We start from the raw sequence: 15,632 nt of genomic DNA on the forward strand, positions 1-15,632 counted from the left end.
CACGAAAAATCTCCGGTTCGATCCTGGGTGGGACCATTATGTTGGGACAGAATTTTTTCTTTCTCTGTGAAATAGCCTGTCCTGTTAAATTGAACACTAATTCGTGGTCTCACGAGCACTGAACATTTTCAACCGAGCCCTTAAAAATACAGTGTGTAAAATGAGAAGGGATAAAAAGTTCATCGCACAACATAAATTGTTGAACTTTTTCAACTTCCCTCAGTAGGCTTTCATTCTGCAAAATAACGTTATCGTTTAATTAATGGTAATTAAAACAATAATTGTTTTTTTTCTTCCCGCAGAGTATGAAGAATCCATGCAATTAATAAAACAAGTGTTCAAAAGTTGCTATTCTGACTGGGATTCGAACCAGCGCCTCGGCAATGAGAGCGCCGAATCCAAACCACTGGATCACCAGGGAGCTCAGTTTCTATCCTTATCAGATGTAACATGGATTGCCCTTTCTCTGTGATTCAGCTTTTAATCCTTTTTAGTTCCTGATTGCGGATATTCCAGTGATTAAACAGGAATAAATTACAATAGGCTCAGGAAAACCCGGGGAGGTGGCATCCCGCTCACCGAGCCTTTCCAGCAGCATTTATCTTACCAAGCACTGGAGTGGGTGAAACTTTTTCCGCGGGGGGGGGGGGGGGGGGTGGGGGGTCTCAGCGTGGAAAGTGTGGCTAGTGAAGAAGGCATTTGGTAGTTAAGATTGCCGAGTCGTCGAAAACGCTGCGTTCAGGTCGCTTTCTCCTCGCGAGGCGTGGGTTCGAATCCCACGTTTAACATTGGTTATTTTGACTCCTGTTTTATTTTTACCTTGAGCTGCAGTTGATTTTTCGTCACAGTTGATTTGCTCTTCCCGCAATAACCAACCCGGTCTCCGTCCACGGCACGTTTTAACGCCCACCGGCTCATCCCTAAACCGAGCTGTAAACGAAAATATGCTGGAAACTCAAGGCGGTCATTCAACAACTGTGGAGCTGGCCACAGTCACAGAATCAGAATGGCGACTTCCAGAGCGGGGGAGACCGGTTCATGTGGAAAAGGATCCGGACGAGAATGATCTGATTCATAAGGTTAGGGGAGGGAAATTAGGGAGCTCCTTCGGAACGTTAATGACTTGAAAATGAAGTATTTTTCCCGTGTAACTTGTGTGGTTTTAATGAATGAAATGTTTGTAAAAAGGCATCCATGGAAAAGGATTGAAAGCTTTTTAGGACCAGAGGGGAAATGAGGAGATTTTTTTTCACACAGATGGTTGTTCCGATCTGGTAGCCACTCCCTGAAAGGGTGGTGGAAGCAGCTTTCATAGGAACTTTCAAAAGGCAATTGGACAGGTACTTGAAGAGGACTGATTTGCAAGGTTACGGGGAAAAGGCTGGGTTTTTTGGACTAAATTGGACAGCTCTTTCAAAGAGTAGGCAGGGCAACACGGCCGAATGGCCTCCTTCTGTGCTGTAATATTCTATGATTCTATTCCATGATTTTAGTGTGGGACAGGAGAGATGTTGTTTGAAGAGAAGTAAAACTGTCCCAATCAGAGCAGAGAGAGGTGACTGGTCAGTTCCCCTCTGTCCAGTATAAGTCACCAGCGGTTTTTTGTGGGGTAGTGGTTAAAAGTTCACTTAACACGCGAAGGGCCCTGCTTTCGATCCTGGGCGGACAATTTGTGTTGCAATTGCTGTTTACATTCTATATTAATGACTTAGGTGAGGGGACCGAGTGTAATGTATCCAAGTTTGCTGATGGTACAAAGGTAGGTGGGAAAGTAAGCCGTGAGGAGGACGCAAAGGGAGGTGGACAGGTTGAGTGATTGGGTAAGAGTTGGAGTATAAGGTGGGAAAATGTGAAATTGTCCACTTTAGTAGGAAGAATCGAAAAGCAGAATATTTTTTAAAAGGTGAGAGTCCAATAAATGTTGGTATTCAGAGGGAGTTGGGTGCACTTGTAAACAAATCACAGAAAGTTAACATGCAGGTACAGCAAGCAAGCAGGAAGAAAAATGGTATGTTTGCCTTTTTGCAAGGAGGTTGGAGTATAAGAGTAAGGAAGTCTTGATGCAATTAAATAGGGCTTTGGTAAGAACACACCTGGAGTACTTTGATGTAGTCGACATAGATTTTAGCAAGGTTTTTGACAAGGTCCCAATTGGCAGACTGGTCAAAAAAGATGTGATTGCACTAGAGAGGGTACAGAGGAGATGTACGAGGAGGTTGCCAGGGCTGGAGATTTTTGGCTGTGAGGAAAGATTGGAGAGGCTGGGGTTGTTTTCTTTGGAACAGAGGAATCTGAGGAGTGATTTAATTGAGGTGTACAAAATTATGAAGGGCCTAGATAGAGTGGATGGGAAGGACCTATTTACCATAGCAGGGAGGTCAATAACGAGGGGGCATAGATTTAAAGTGATTGGTAGAAGGATTAGAGGGGAGCTGCGGAGAATTTTTTTCACCCAGTGGGTGGTAGGGGTCTGGAACTCACTGCCTCAAAGGGTGGTAGAGGCAGAATCCCTCGTTACATTTAAAAAAAAATACTTGGATTTGCAGCTCAAGTTGTGTAACCTGCAAGGCGACGGACCGATTGCTGGAAAGTGGGATTCGGCTGGGTGGCTCATTTTCGGCCGGCGCGGACGCGATGGGCCGAATGTCCTCCTTCTGTGCCGTCAATTTGCGATGATTCTGCAAAAGTGGCAAGTGTTTTTTGTAAGAGCAAATTCCCTGACCGGGAATCGAACCCGGGTCGCAGCTTTAAAAGCGCCGAATCCTAACCACTAGACCACGAGGGAATGTGTGGAACGTTTCTAAATATATCTGGGAGTGTTTGTATTAGGTACAAATAATATTTATGCTTTAGTGACTGTTAGTTGCAAATGTATTTACATGAATCTGTATTATTTATTTATTTATTGGGGTTTATAGATTCTAAATCTACTTCTGGCGCTGATAAGAGTCCATATAATTCCTCAATTAATGTTTCATTTGCGTTTTCACAATAACAGGTCTGTCTCACTGGTTCCCCAGTGTCAGGGAGGGAAGTGTCTGATGCCCTCTTTTATTTGATGTTAGAAACAGAAGACAAACACTCGTATTCGTTCAAAATCAACCTGAAGGTGGACACACACACAGAGATAAACACAGCCAATGATACGGTCGTTATGTTCGGATTGCTGCACATGCATAACCAGGGGCGAGTTTACTGCAATGATAGACAAGAGCGGCTGAATTTTTCAGGCCCGGTTAGCTCAGTCGATAGAGTGTGAGACTCTAAATCTCAGGGGTGTGGGCTCAAGCCTCATGTTGGGCGTGCTCTGATTTAAACTTTTTATGTTGCTTTCAGGGGTGAACCCAAGCTCTGACTCCCCCCGACATCCCGTGCAGTGTCACCGCGCACATTGTGGCCGCGCCCGGGCTGATTTCTCACTCTCTCACCCGGGACCGCTGAGTCTGCTGTACCGTGATCACCAACTCATCCAGTTTGTGAATTTAAACCGGAACAGGTGACTCGCAAAGGGCAAGAGAAGTAGGGAAGGCTGCATCCTCTGACAAAATCTCATTCCCATTAAAGGTTTGTGAAACTGAATCCCTAACACTTTCTGCAACTTTAAAAAGTTTTGACATTCACTGTACAGGACGCGGCACCGAGAGACTCGTCTCTGACACTCACAGTGATGCGTTGGAGTGTTTTCACTCGTAAAACAGCTTTTGTGATATTGTGATATTGTCTTTGACTCCCTCACCAGCGGAAAGGGTTTGCCTATCTCCCTTTCAAAATCCTAAAAAGCCTTCTATATTCCAGGGAATACAAGTATGTAACCGCTCCTCATAATTTAACCCTTCGAGCCCTGCTAACATTCTGGTAAATCGGGGCCGCGCTCCTTCCAAGGCCAATATACCCTTTTGGAGGAAAAGGGAATAACATTTAAAATGAGCGTCACTGAGGATCAGTTTTCTGTCGCTCAGAGTTATCTGCTTAATGAAGTAAAAGATGCAGCTTACAAAGAACAAGGGAGCAGCCACTGTCTCCTTTTTTGGCAGGAGAAGAAAATCAACCTGGATGTTTATGGAGACCAAGTTCCTACATAATGTTTCCACCCGGGATCGAACCAGCAACTTTTCGCGTGTAAAGCAAATGTGAGAACCACGACACTACAGAAACCGATGGTATCTTGTGCAACGCAATGGGCAACTGAATGGTGTCCTCTCTCTGCTCGTACTTGGAATGTGTTCTTTCAAGTACAGCAAGAGATTCAGACAGTGGCTGCTCCACCTGTTCTTTAAAAACTCTCAGGGTAGTGGGTTTGAGCCTCACATTGGGCGAGTACCGTTTTAAACTTTTATGCTGCTTCCACCGGTGAGCCCCAGCTCTGACACTTCCCCCACCCCCCTCCATCTCACCGCGCACGATGGGGCCACGCCCGGGCTGAATCTCTCCAATCAGGTTTCCGCCCCAGTTGCAGCATGAAATGGTCCTTATCAAAGTCACAAATGATACTCCATGTGACTACCACCATGATAAACTATCCCTCCTCATCCTTCTCAAATACAATATCTCACCGTGCTGTTACGCTGTTAGACGAGTTTCCTCTCTCTGCTCTTATTTGGAATGTGTTGCTTTTCCGACTGATAACACTTAGTATCATTGTATTCTGTGAGTCCATGAGAGGAGATCATTCGGCCCATCGTGCTGTGCTGGGTCAAACACACGTATTCGTTCAAAATTCGTTCAGAGATGGATTGAGTGCCTTGTTGTCAGAAAATTGCCTGAACCCCCACAGTCTGCAGCTTTCCTCCTCGCTATCAACCACATGGCCGATTTTTGTGTCAGCCGCAAATTTCTTAATCATGTCCCCTAAGTTTCGGTCCAAATCGTTAATGTAGAGCATAAAAAGCAAAGGACCAAGTACCGAGCCCTGCGGCACCCCACTGGAAACAGCCTTCCAGCCACAAAAACACCCGTTGACCATTACACTTTCCTTCCTGCCACTGAGCTAATTTTGGATCCAACAAGCCACATTCCCTTGGATCCCATGGTCCTTTCCTTTTTGGACCAATCTGCCATGTGGGAATTTTTCAAAAGCTTTGCTAAAATCCATGTAGACGACATCAATTGCGCTACCCTCATCGATCCTTCTTATCACCTCCTCGAAAAATTCAATCAGGTTAGTCAGACACAACTTCCCCTTAACAAATCCATGCTGACTGTCCTTGATTCGTCCATGCCTTTCGAAGTGACAGTTCATCCTGTCCCTCAGAATTGATTCCAATAATTTGAAATGGAGTCTTTCTCCTGCTTGCTGCAATAACAGATAAGGTGATTCAAGGAAGCAAGCCCGGCTAGCTCAGTCGGTAGAGCATGAGACTCTTAATCTCAGGGTCGTGGATTCGAGTCCCACGTTGGGCGAGTATCATTTTAAACTTTTTTGTTGCGTTCACTGGCCAACGGTGCAGAATTGATGCAGAATGAAACATTAAATTTGTAGTCAGGATGGCCGAGCGGTCAAAGGCGCTGCGTTCAGGTCGCAGTCTCTTCTCGAGGCGTGGGTTCGAATCCCACTTCTGGCAATCCTTATTTTTACGAAGACGTGAAAATATTTTATTTGTGGATTGTGCTGCAGCTGATTTTTCGACCAAGTTGATTTACTCCTCCCACAAAAGCAACTGGCTTTGTGATGGAATTGTGACTTGAGAAGTTTCAAACGGTGAAATGTTTGACATATTAATGACCTGGACAAAGAAATAGAACAACAGTGGGAAACATTTAAAACGGTGATCAATAGAGTCCAGGAGAAATATATCCCACTAAAAAGCAAGAACAAACCAGCCAGAAATGACACACCAGGGAAGAATAAAGAAACAAGGGCAAAATTGAAACTGAAGAAAAAGGCACACACTAGACAATAAAGGAGAGAGGGGAATGTGAAAAGACTGGGAAAGAAGTCTAAAGAACTATTAGAAAGGCAAAAAGGAATATCAAAAAAAGAAAAGTATTCTGGACACATCAACAGCCAAAGAAAATTTCGGATAGGAATAGGGCCACTAAGGGATACACACGACAAACTCACAGGCAATGACAGCGAAATGGCAGAAATATTAAATAATCACTTTGCTTCAGTCTTTACCAGCGAGACGAGTATTGTGGGCGTGACAGTAGAAGAAGAGATCAAAAAGATATGTAAAGACATTTAAGATCGAAAGGGGAGATAATTGATAAACTAATCAATCTTGGAGAGGAAATTTCCAGTTAGGAGCCTAACCAGAGTTTCAAACCGCTCAGCCACACTAATTTCCGTATTACTGTTCAGGAGCTTATTTCACAGGGACACGATTACTGCGCTCCATTTAGGGAGGCTACGTGAAAGGCGGAAATTGATCTATTAATAGAATCATAGAATAAGATAGCGCCATTCGGCCCATCGTGCCTGTGTCAGCTCTCTGAAAGAGCTGTCCAGTTAGTCCCACTCGCCTGCTGTTTCCACATAGCCCTGAAAATGTTTCCATCCAAGCGTTTATCCAATTCCCTTTTGAAAACTGTGAGTTAAGAAAAACAATATTGAAAGGGGTGCTGGGGCCTCTGCAGCGTCGATGTAGAGTGTGTGATGATTGAAGTTATCAAGATGGTTGCTTTACACATGGTATGTTGTGCAATCATCCTGAAATACCTTCAATATCCAATACAAATTGAATTGCAAACCTGACGGACCAACACTGGAAAACAAATCACGAGTGAACGCAAATCATCTGGGACCCGTTTTTAGCCTCACGGCACTTTAAATAAAGTGAAATAACTTTGCATTGAAAGGATTTGGAACTTGCGTCTGTGCCTTTATCTGTTCCATTTCTTAAAGTTGCTGGCGTCTGATGATGGACACGCCTCTGCTCCCTCCATTGCACAAGAAATGAGGTTTTTGACGTTGACGGGACCTGTTGGTTATGAGCTCATCCTTTACATTGAGTGGGTTCGCGTCCTTTAAACGGCGTCAACTTTTGCCCAGCGGTGAACTTCGCAGCAAACAAGTTCATCACCGTCTCACCGCGGGCACTGACTGACACGTTTATCGTTATTTCTTTCAGACCGAAATAAATAGGAACCGTGATTTTAAATTTGCACTAAGTGATTTTTAGGTCGTCGCCTTTAAATGTTTCAAAGGCGAATCGGAATTTATGATAGTCTGGCCATTTCACCAGCCGTGTTGAAAACAGAACATGTCTCTAACTTTCGCGTCTTTTTTCGAAAGGCAAAAAACATATTTCCCATGACCTCTGAAGGATGGGCAAGTACATTTCAGAAATCAGAAGCAAGTTAACCAGCCTTTTAATCCGGAGTCAGACCTTTGCGCCACACACTCTGAAGACAGGATCCTGGATGTTATTATATTTTTGAATGTTTCTTAAACACCGTTTCATATCTTGGTTGAATGGATGAGTCTTATCAAATCTCCGCCAGGTCCCACGGGGTGTGAGACAGTATTGGAAGCAGCCTTCACCCCCAATATCACGCTGGCTTTCATCGCCTGCTCTCAGCGGACTGCATAAACAGGGCTGGGAGATATGGACTTTGTTCACATTTAATTAGCAATGTGAATCGTTAAATATTTAATCATTTTTAATGGGGACAAGGTTTCAAAATATTTCCGCCCGGTTTCGAACCGGGGAATTTTCGCGTGTTAGGCGAACGTGATAACCACTACACTACGGAAACCTGATATCTGCAACCTCGTGTTAGGGATATAACCCCTCAGCCAAACTAATTTCCGTATTACTGTCCAGGAGCTCATTTCACAGGGATACATTTACTGCGCTGTATTTCGGAAGGCTGCAGAGAAGGATCGGTGGCGATGGTCAGGCAGGGAATCCCAGAGCATCGCGCCCACACAAACATTTCACTGTTTTTTTTGCATGTGCCTGATATCCGATGGCAGTGTAAATTATGGCGAATCAGGCATGCTCAGATGACATTGTTCACAGAGAGTTTTCTTGCAGCCAAATCACACATTAGAAAACTTGAAATGAGATGAAGAGATCGCAGCCATTTAAAGTGCTCCCAGTTACTGCAGATCAGGAATCGAAACTTGGCACCGGCTTCAGGGCCATCAGAATGAGGCAATGAATCCGAAAGTGGGAAGAAAAAGGTGCAATTTCCGTCCCTGGGTGGACTCGAACCACCAACCTTTCGGTTAACAGCCGAACGCGCTAACCGATTGCGCCACAGAGACCGTCTGTTTTTTTTTTCTTGCAAGATACACTAAAGCAGCGTGTCACCTACCCAAAGTTACATGTTGCAGCCACAGAAATGCAATTGTCCACTATCAGTGTTACTTTTCCAGAAATAAAGGATGGGACATTGTTTGTGGAAACATGGGAACGGTCTGGTCTCGCTCACAGCGTCGATATCACCGCCAACCAGCTCTCCTGCAACCGGCGTGCCCACCGGTGCTTTGTCTGTTCGTTAGTTGCACTGTGGGAGAACCTTCACCACACTGACTGCAGCGGTTTCAAAAGCCGGCTCACCACCACCTTCTCAAGGGCTTTTTGGGATGGGCAATAAATGCCGGCCTCGCCAGCGACGCCCACATCCCATGAACGAATAAAAAAAATATTCTGAGCGTCCTGATGCTGATGTCAGGATTTGATGCCTGATCTGCAGTAACTGGGAGCGGTTTCAATGGCTCCGACCTCTTAATTTCACTCATAACATCAGAGTAACTGTTCCAGGGGGACATGCCGACTCAACTGCGTCTTGGCCGCCTGTCTGGACAGTCCTTTATTCGTCTCCAATTCCGTTTCCCAAAGCGTATCTGCAGATTCACAAAGCTGTTTGTCATTTCGGTTCCTTTCGATTTGTCCAGCTCCCGACTGGCAATAATTTTCAAACCTGGTTGCAAACCTCCGCCTTGCATCGTGTCCAGGGATGGGTTATGTGGAGAGACTGGAGAAGCTGGGATTGTTCTCCTCGGAGCAAAAAAAGGTTAAGGGTAGATTTAATAGAGGTGTTCAAATTATTTTGATAGAATGGATGGGGAGAAGCTCTTTCCATTGGCAGGAGGGTCGATAACCAGAGGACACAACTTGTATTTACATAGCGCCTTTAACGTAGTAAAACGTCACAAGGTGCTTCACAGGAACGTTATTAAACAAAACTTGACACGAAGCCACATAAGGAGATATTGGGACAGGTAACCAAAAGCTTGGTCGAAGAGTTAGGTTTTAAGGTATGTGTTAAAGGAGAGAGAGGCGGAGAGGTTGGGGGAGGGAATTCCAGAGCTTCGGGTCGAGGCAGCTGAAGGCACAGCCTCCAATGGTGGAGCAATTAAAATCGGGGATGCGCAAGAGGCCAGAATTGGAAGAGCACAGAGATTTGTTTTATTCGTTCATGGGATGTGGGCGTCGCTGGCGAGGCCAGCATTTATTGCCCATCCCTAATTGCCTTGAGAAGGTGGTGGTGAGCCGCCTTCTTGAACCGCTGCAGTCCGTGTGGTGAAAGTTCTCCCACAGTGCTGCTCGGTAGGGAGTTGCAGGATTTTGACCCAGCGACGATGAAAGAACGGTCGATATATGTTTGATGCAGTGTTCCCTAGTGATTGGGAATAGTTCATTGCACAAAAATAATGCATGTCTGTGAGACACTTAATGTTTTTTGTAAATCACCATTAATACGTTCTGTTGCACACCGAAGGAAATGCTAACTTGTTTACCAAGTGACAATTAAAACGTTAATAAACCTTTGTGCTTTGCATGTCATGAACTTTTATCCCTTCCCATTTTACATACTGTATTTTAGGAGTCTGCTTAAAAATGTTTAGTGCTTATTACACCAAGAATCTGGTGCAGCTGTTGTTAAATTTAAAAAGGTTTGTAGCCCCTTCCACGCTTGAAGAAACTCGACCCTGGAGGTTTATGGGGAGCAAGTCCCAACAAAATGCTTCCCTCCGAGATCAAATCGGGGACTTTCTGCGTGTAACTGGTGAACATGATAACCGCTACACTACGGAAACGACAAACTTTTCGGTCTCAGGTCTGAAGGAAGTGTCTCGGGAAAACATGAACCGTTGACTCTCTTCACACTGACACTTTCCACGAATATTTCATCGATCGAAACTGTACAAGTCACAGGGAAAAATGTCAAAGTCATTAAACTCCCGAATTAGCCCCAAAATCTATCAATCTCAGTTTTGAAATTGTCAATTAACCCCCAGCCTCAACAGCTTTTTGGGGGAGAGAGTTCCAGATTTCCACTCCCCTTTGTGTGATGAAATTCTTCCTGACATCACCCCTGAATGGCCCAGCTCGAATTTTTTAAGGTTACGCCCCATTGTTCTGGACTCTCCCCACCAGAGGAAATAGTCTCTATCTGCCCTGTCAAATGTTTAATCATCTTAAACACCTCAATTAGATCACCCCTTAATATTCTAAACTCAAGGGAATGCAAGTGTCGTCCATGCAACCTGTCCTCATAATTGCTTCTCAAGGATAGCCACCAAAAAGGGTTTCACGATGGCTGGCTCTAGAGTGGATTGGTCGTTAGTAGTGGGCTCGTTGGTCTAGGGGTATGATTCTTGCTTCGGGTTTGTTACTATGAATATGTGAGAGGTTCCGAATTCAAATCCCAGATAAGCCCTTATTTAACTTTGGATCTTGAACTTCCAAAGACAGAAAAGTCCCCAAATCACCCCACATGAGTGAAACAATTCCTATGTTTCATACCAGTACCGAACACAACTGCCCAACGTGGTTCTGATGAAAGGTCATTGACCTGAAACATTAACTCTGTTTCTCTCTCCACAGATGCTGCCTGACCTGCTGAGGGTTTCCAGCATTTCCGATGTTATCAGAGTATCACTTCCCTCATCACCTAACTACACTCCTCCACTAGATGTCGCCTTGTGGTGCAAACAGGCTCCTTCCACACAGCCAGGTGTTCTGCTTCAGGCATTAATTATAACTATAACTTTTGAACTTGTTGGTTAAAACATATGGCCTTGCCAATTGACCAGAAAACAGAATGGTGTTTATCTCTCACCAGTACAGTCCTTTCCCGCAGCATCAGCTTGGAATGATACGTAGCAATCATACAGATGTCACACCTCTCCTGCTTGCCTGTGAAGCTGGTAAGACGAATAGCACACAATGCTGCCTGACACACATACACAGCAGCTATGAATGACTTAAAGGTCTTGTTATGATTGTCAGGCAATTGTTTATATCAAAAGGATAATTAAACTTACGAGTATAATGATATCAGCAACAATCCAAGTGTTTCTGGACTTCAGAATCTACTCGTCTCTATATTAAACATATGCATGCATATAAAATGAAGCAAATCTGTCTTATGATTGTAGTTTCATTCTCCCAACGGAGATTTATACTTCCTCACTTAAGAGGCAAAAGCTAAAGGTTAATATTACTTCAATATAAAGACTGACTCTTTCCTTACAATACAGATACCCCAAACTAATATAACACCTCAAACTGATGGAGCTCCTCAAACTAAAACAGTATCTCAAACTGATACAGTACCTCAAACGGATAGAGAATCTGAAACTACTATAATACCTCAAGCTAATTCATCATCTGAAACTAATGAAGTACCTCAAACTAATACAGTACCTCAAACAAATACAACACCTTAAACTAATGCAGTACTTCAAACCGATACAGAACCTGAAAGTAATATAATACCTCAAACTAATACAGCATCTCAATCTAATACAGTATCTCAAACTAATAAAGTACTTCAACTAATACAGCACCTCAAACTAATAGAGCACCTCAAACTAATAGAGCACCTCAAGCCAATACAACACCTCAAAGTGATACAGCACCTCAAGCGAATACAGTACCTCAAACTAATATAGTACCTCAAATTAGTACAGCGTCTTAAACTAATCCAGCACCTCAAACTATGTATCGTTGTCTCTCCACTGCTTTAAATGTATCTATCTATCTATATATTTATCTATCCATCTATCTATCTTTCTATCCATCTATCTCTCCATCTATCTATCAATCGATTCATCTATCTCACTATCCATCTATCTCTCTATCTATAAATCTCTCTATCCATATATCTATCCATCCATCCATCTGTCTTTCTATCTCTATATCTCTCTATCCATCTATCTATCCATCCATCTGTTTAAATATCTAGCTATATATCTATCTATATATCTCTCTATCCATCTATCTATCCATCCATCTATCCATCCATCAATCTATCTATATATCTCTATCCATCTAACCATATATCTATCTACCGATCGATCTATCTCTATCTATCCATCTATCTATCTATATAGCTATCTATCTATCTACCTTTATCTCCCTATCTCTCCATATCAGTTCCTCGTTCAACCTGTTTATTGCTCTGTTGTTGTTTCTCTATCGCTTTCTGTCTCTCCTCCTTCATTACTCAAGTTTATCAAATAACTTTCTAATCTTTATTTAAAAAATGCAATATTAAAGCATGAGCATGAGGTAAATGAACAAATTACAAGGTGGGGTGGACTCAGTATGTTGGTCTGTGAGGTCTTCCTTCTTCAGGCTGCTGATCACAGAAGTCTCCCTGAGCAGCTTCTGGAAGAAGAAGCGCGAGCACTTCTCGTTCTGCTCCACGGAGCGGACTCTGGAGCGAAAGATCATTTTTGAAGCCCCTTTAACTGGATGCATAACACCGTGAGATCACAAGGTGAGGCCCCTTTAACTGGACGGTTCATAGCATGAGATCACAGCATGAGGCCCCCTGAACTGGACGGTTCACACCGTGAGATCACAGCATGAGGCCCCTTTAACTGGACGGTTCATACCGTGAGATACGGTCTGTATTGTACTGTATTGCTTCGAAATTGTGAAATTTAGTTTTAACTCTGTGTATTCTTAAATTTTATGCGGTAATATATGTTTTGTAATAAAAAAAATTCGCAGAAACTTTCGAATCAAACGGGTATCGACCCTCCACACGTTATCCATTGCTCCACTGGCCCAGTTTTCAAAAAGCATGCAGTAACTCACACTCCCACAGCGCTGGAGAATGAGCAGTTACCGAGTCAGTCTCGTTCATGCCCACGCGATTCCACGAGTCCGGGCGTGTCAATCGGTGCACGGTGAACAATCACCAAAGAGAGAGACATCAGCTGCTTCCTTTCGATCGCTCAACTTGTCGAGCAGAGGTCTACAGTACAATTAACAGATCAAAGTTTGCTGGTTCGAAGTAATAAACGTGCTTTTGGAGTAAGTAGCTCTAGGCCATTCTCTTAACTTTACAGGCAGCCTACGGCTTAACATGTTGGCGCTGAGGCACAGGAGACCACTTTTCCTTTGTCAAACCTTAAAGCTTTCTGTGTCTGTCAGAACACGGCTGTTTTGCTCGAGCATTTGCCTCTGCTCACCAGCAGGGAGTGCCTTTGAGCTACAACACCGCAAACCGATTTCAGGCAAAAATGTCTTCGATCAGTCAGACAGGGCTCTCGCCGCTCCCTCAAGCTCGGGGCCACTGTTCCTTTCCTGAGATCTCATCTACCTTCCGCAGGCTCGGGCTCTTCTCAGCATCATTCATGATTACTGTGGCTTCCCGTTCTGCTGTTGCTCACTTGCTTATGCTCGATACCACCGATTGGAGCAAAGTATTGATTGTCGTCAGGGAGGGGGCCAACCCAAGGCGAGATTTCTCTGCTGATCGTGGAACTGCTTGGAGGCGAGTGCGAAACAACTACTGTGAAGGGCATTGAATAAAGGGGGCAGTAGCAACATGGATACAGAATCGGCTAAGGGACAGGAAACAGAGTAGTGGTGAACGGTTGTTTTTCGGACTGGAGGGAGGTGGACAGTGGTTTTCCCCAGGGGTCGGTGCTGTGACCACTACTTTCCTTTATATATATTAATGACTTGAATTTGGGTGTACAGGGCACAATTTCCAAATTTGCAGATGACACCAAACTTGTAAGGGTAATGAACAGTGAGGAGGATAGTGATCGACTTCAAGAGAATATATGCAGACTGGTTGCATGGGCGGACACATGGCAAATGACACTTAACGAAGAAAAATGCGAATTGATGCATTTCGGTAGGAAGAACGAGAAGAGGCAACATAAACTAGAGGGCACAATTCTAACAGTGATACAGGAACCGAGAGATCTGGGGGTATATGTGCAAATATCATTGAAAGTGGCGTGGCAGGTTGAGAAAGCGGTTAAAAAAGCATACGGGATCCTGGGCTTCATAAATAGATGCAGAGAGTACTAAAGTATGGAAGTCATGATGAACCTTTAGAAAACACTGGTTCAGCCACAACTGGAGTATTGTGTCCACTTCTGGGCGCCGCACTTTAGGAAAGATATGAAGGCATTAAAGAGGGTGCAGAAGAGATTTACTAGAATGATTCCAGGGATGACGGACTTTAGTTACGTGGATAGACTGGAGAAGCTGGAGATTTGATCGAGATTTTCAAAACCATGAAGGGTTTAGAAAGAGTATATAGAGAGAAATCGTTCCCATTTGCAGAAGGGTGAAGGACCAGAGGACATAGATTTAAGGTGATTGGCAAAAGCACCAAAGATGAAATCAGGAAAAACGATGGGGCGGGGGAGTGGGACCAGCTGGATTGCTCTTGCATAGAGCTGGTGTGGTCTTGATGGGCCGAATGGCCTCCTTCCGTGCTGTGTTCTTTCCATGATTCAAGTCGAATGCTCGCTGAGCAGGTGAGAGATAGCAAGATAGATTCTTGCATTCTCCACTCACCTTTTGACTTGGGTCAATTGTCCAGAAACAAAAGTGGCGTCAGTTTTCAGCGAGCCCATGGTCCATGTACTTCTTAAGCTTCACTGCTTGCTACGGTACAGAGAGGTCAAGTGGCAGCAAATCTTTTGGTGTGCTGCAGGAAGAAAAAAATATTGATTTTGGTCTTGAGCAAAGATGGGGAAAAAAAAAAGCTTAATGATGCCTTCTCTGAGGATTGAACTCAGGACCTTCAGATTATGAGACTGACGCGCTGCCAACTGCGCTAAGAAGGCACTTGATGTATAATGATCCAGGCAGCACTATCAAGTAGGACAGTTTGCAAGGTGTAAAATCATAAACTAATCGGCAGTTTGCAAAAACTCTCCATCCAGGTGGAAATCGAACCAACAATCTTCTGAATTTTGGTCAGACACGTTCCCCATTGCTCGACTGGCCAAAGGTGTGTCGAGTAAGTCGGAGCTCACACTCTCACAGCGCTGCGGTATGAGCAGGTACCGAGTCAGTCTCGGTCATGCCCACGCGACTCCACGAGTCCGGGAGTGTCAAAAGGCACACGGTGAACAATCACCAAAGAGAGGGACCTTTGCTGCTTCCCATCGACAGCTCAGCTGGTAGTGTGGAAAACTTCTGGAGATTAAAACTTGAAAGCAAAATCACTCTTAAATCGTTGGTTTAATTCTGGCTCAAAATAACGAACGTGCTTTTGGATTAAGCGGTATTGAGCTCAAGGCCGCTCTCTTAACTTTACAGACTGTTTGCTGCTTAAAATGTTGGCGCTTTTCCTTTCTCAAACCTTGAAACTGTTTTGCTCGAGCACTTGCCTCTGCTCACCAGCAGGGAGTGCCTTTGAGCAACAACACGTCAAACCGGACATCACTTTCAGGCAAAAAAAGACTTCTGTCA

The 15,632-nt window shown here is 44.1% G+C and overlaps 5 non-coding genes across 5 annotated transcripts; 2 read left to right on the forward strand and 3 right to left on the reverse strand.

Annotated features, from left to right (window-relative positions):
* The first annotated feature begins 5,327 nt into the window (after positions 1 to 5,327).
* On the forward strand, positions 5,328 to 5,400 carry trnak-cuu (transfer RNA lysine (anticodon CUU)). Its single transcript has one exon. It is a non-coding gene; the product is annotated as a tRNA-Lys (tRNA).
* Positions 5,401 to 5,478: 78 nt separating this feature from the next.
* trnal-cag (transfer RNA leucine (anticodon CAG)) lies at positions 5,479 to 5,561 on the forward strand. The gene has a single exon. It is a non-coding gene; the product is annotated as a tRNA-Leu (tRNA).
* Positions 5,562 to 7,625: 2,064 nt separating this feature from the next.
* trnav-aac (transfer RNA valine (anticodon AAC)) lies at positions 7,626 to 7,698 on the reverse strand. The gene has a single exon. It is a non-coding gene; the product is annotated as a tRNA-Val (tRNA).
* A 440-nt stretch (positions 7,699 to 8,138) lies between these two features.
* Positions 8,139 to 8,212, reverse strand: trnan-guu (transfer RNA asparagine (anticodon GUU)). The gene has a single exon. It is a non-coding gene; the product is annotated as a tRNA-Asn (tRNA).
* A 6,716-nt stretch (positions 8,213 to 14,928) lies between these two features.
* On the reverse strand, positions 14,929 to 15,001 carry trnam-cau (transfer RNA methionine (anticodon CAU)). The gene has a single exon. It is a non-coding gene; the product is annotated as a tRNA-Met (tRNA).
* Positions 15,002 to 15,632: the final 631 nt, after the last annotated feature.

This window comes from Heptranchias perlo, unplaced genomic scaffold (assembly GCF_035084215.1).
Source record: "Heptranchias perlo isolate sHepPer1 unplaced genomic scaffold, sHepPer1.hap1 HAP1_SCAFFOLD_50, whole genome shotgun sequence".
NCBI lineage: Eukaryota > Metazoa > Chordata > Chondrichthyes > Hexanchiformes > Hexanchidae > Heptranchias > Heptranchias perlo.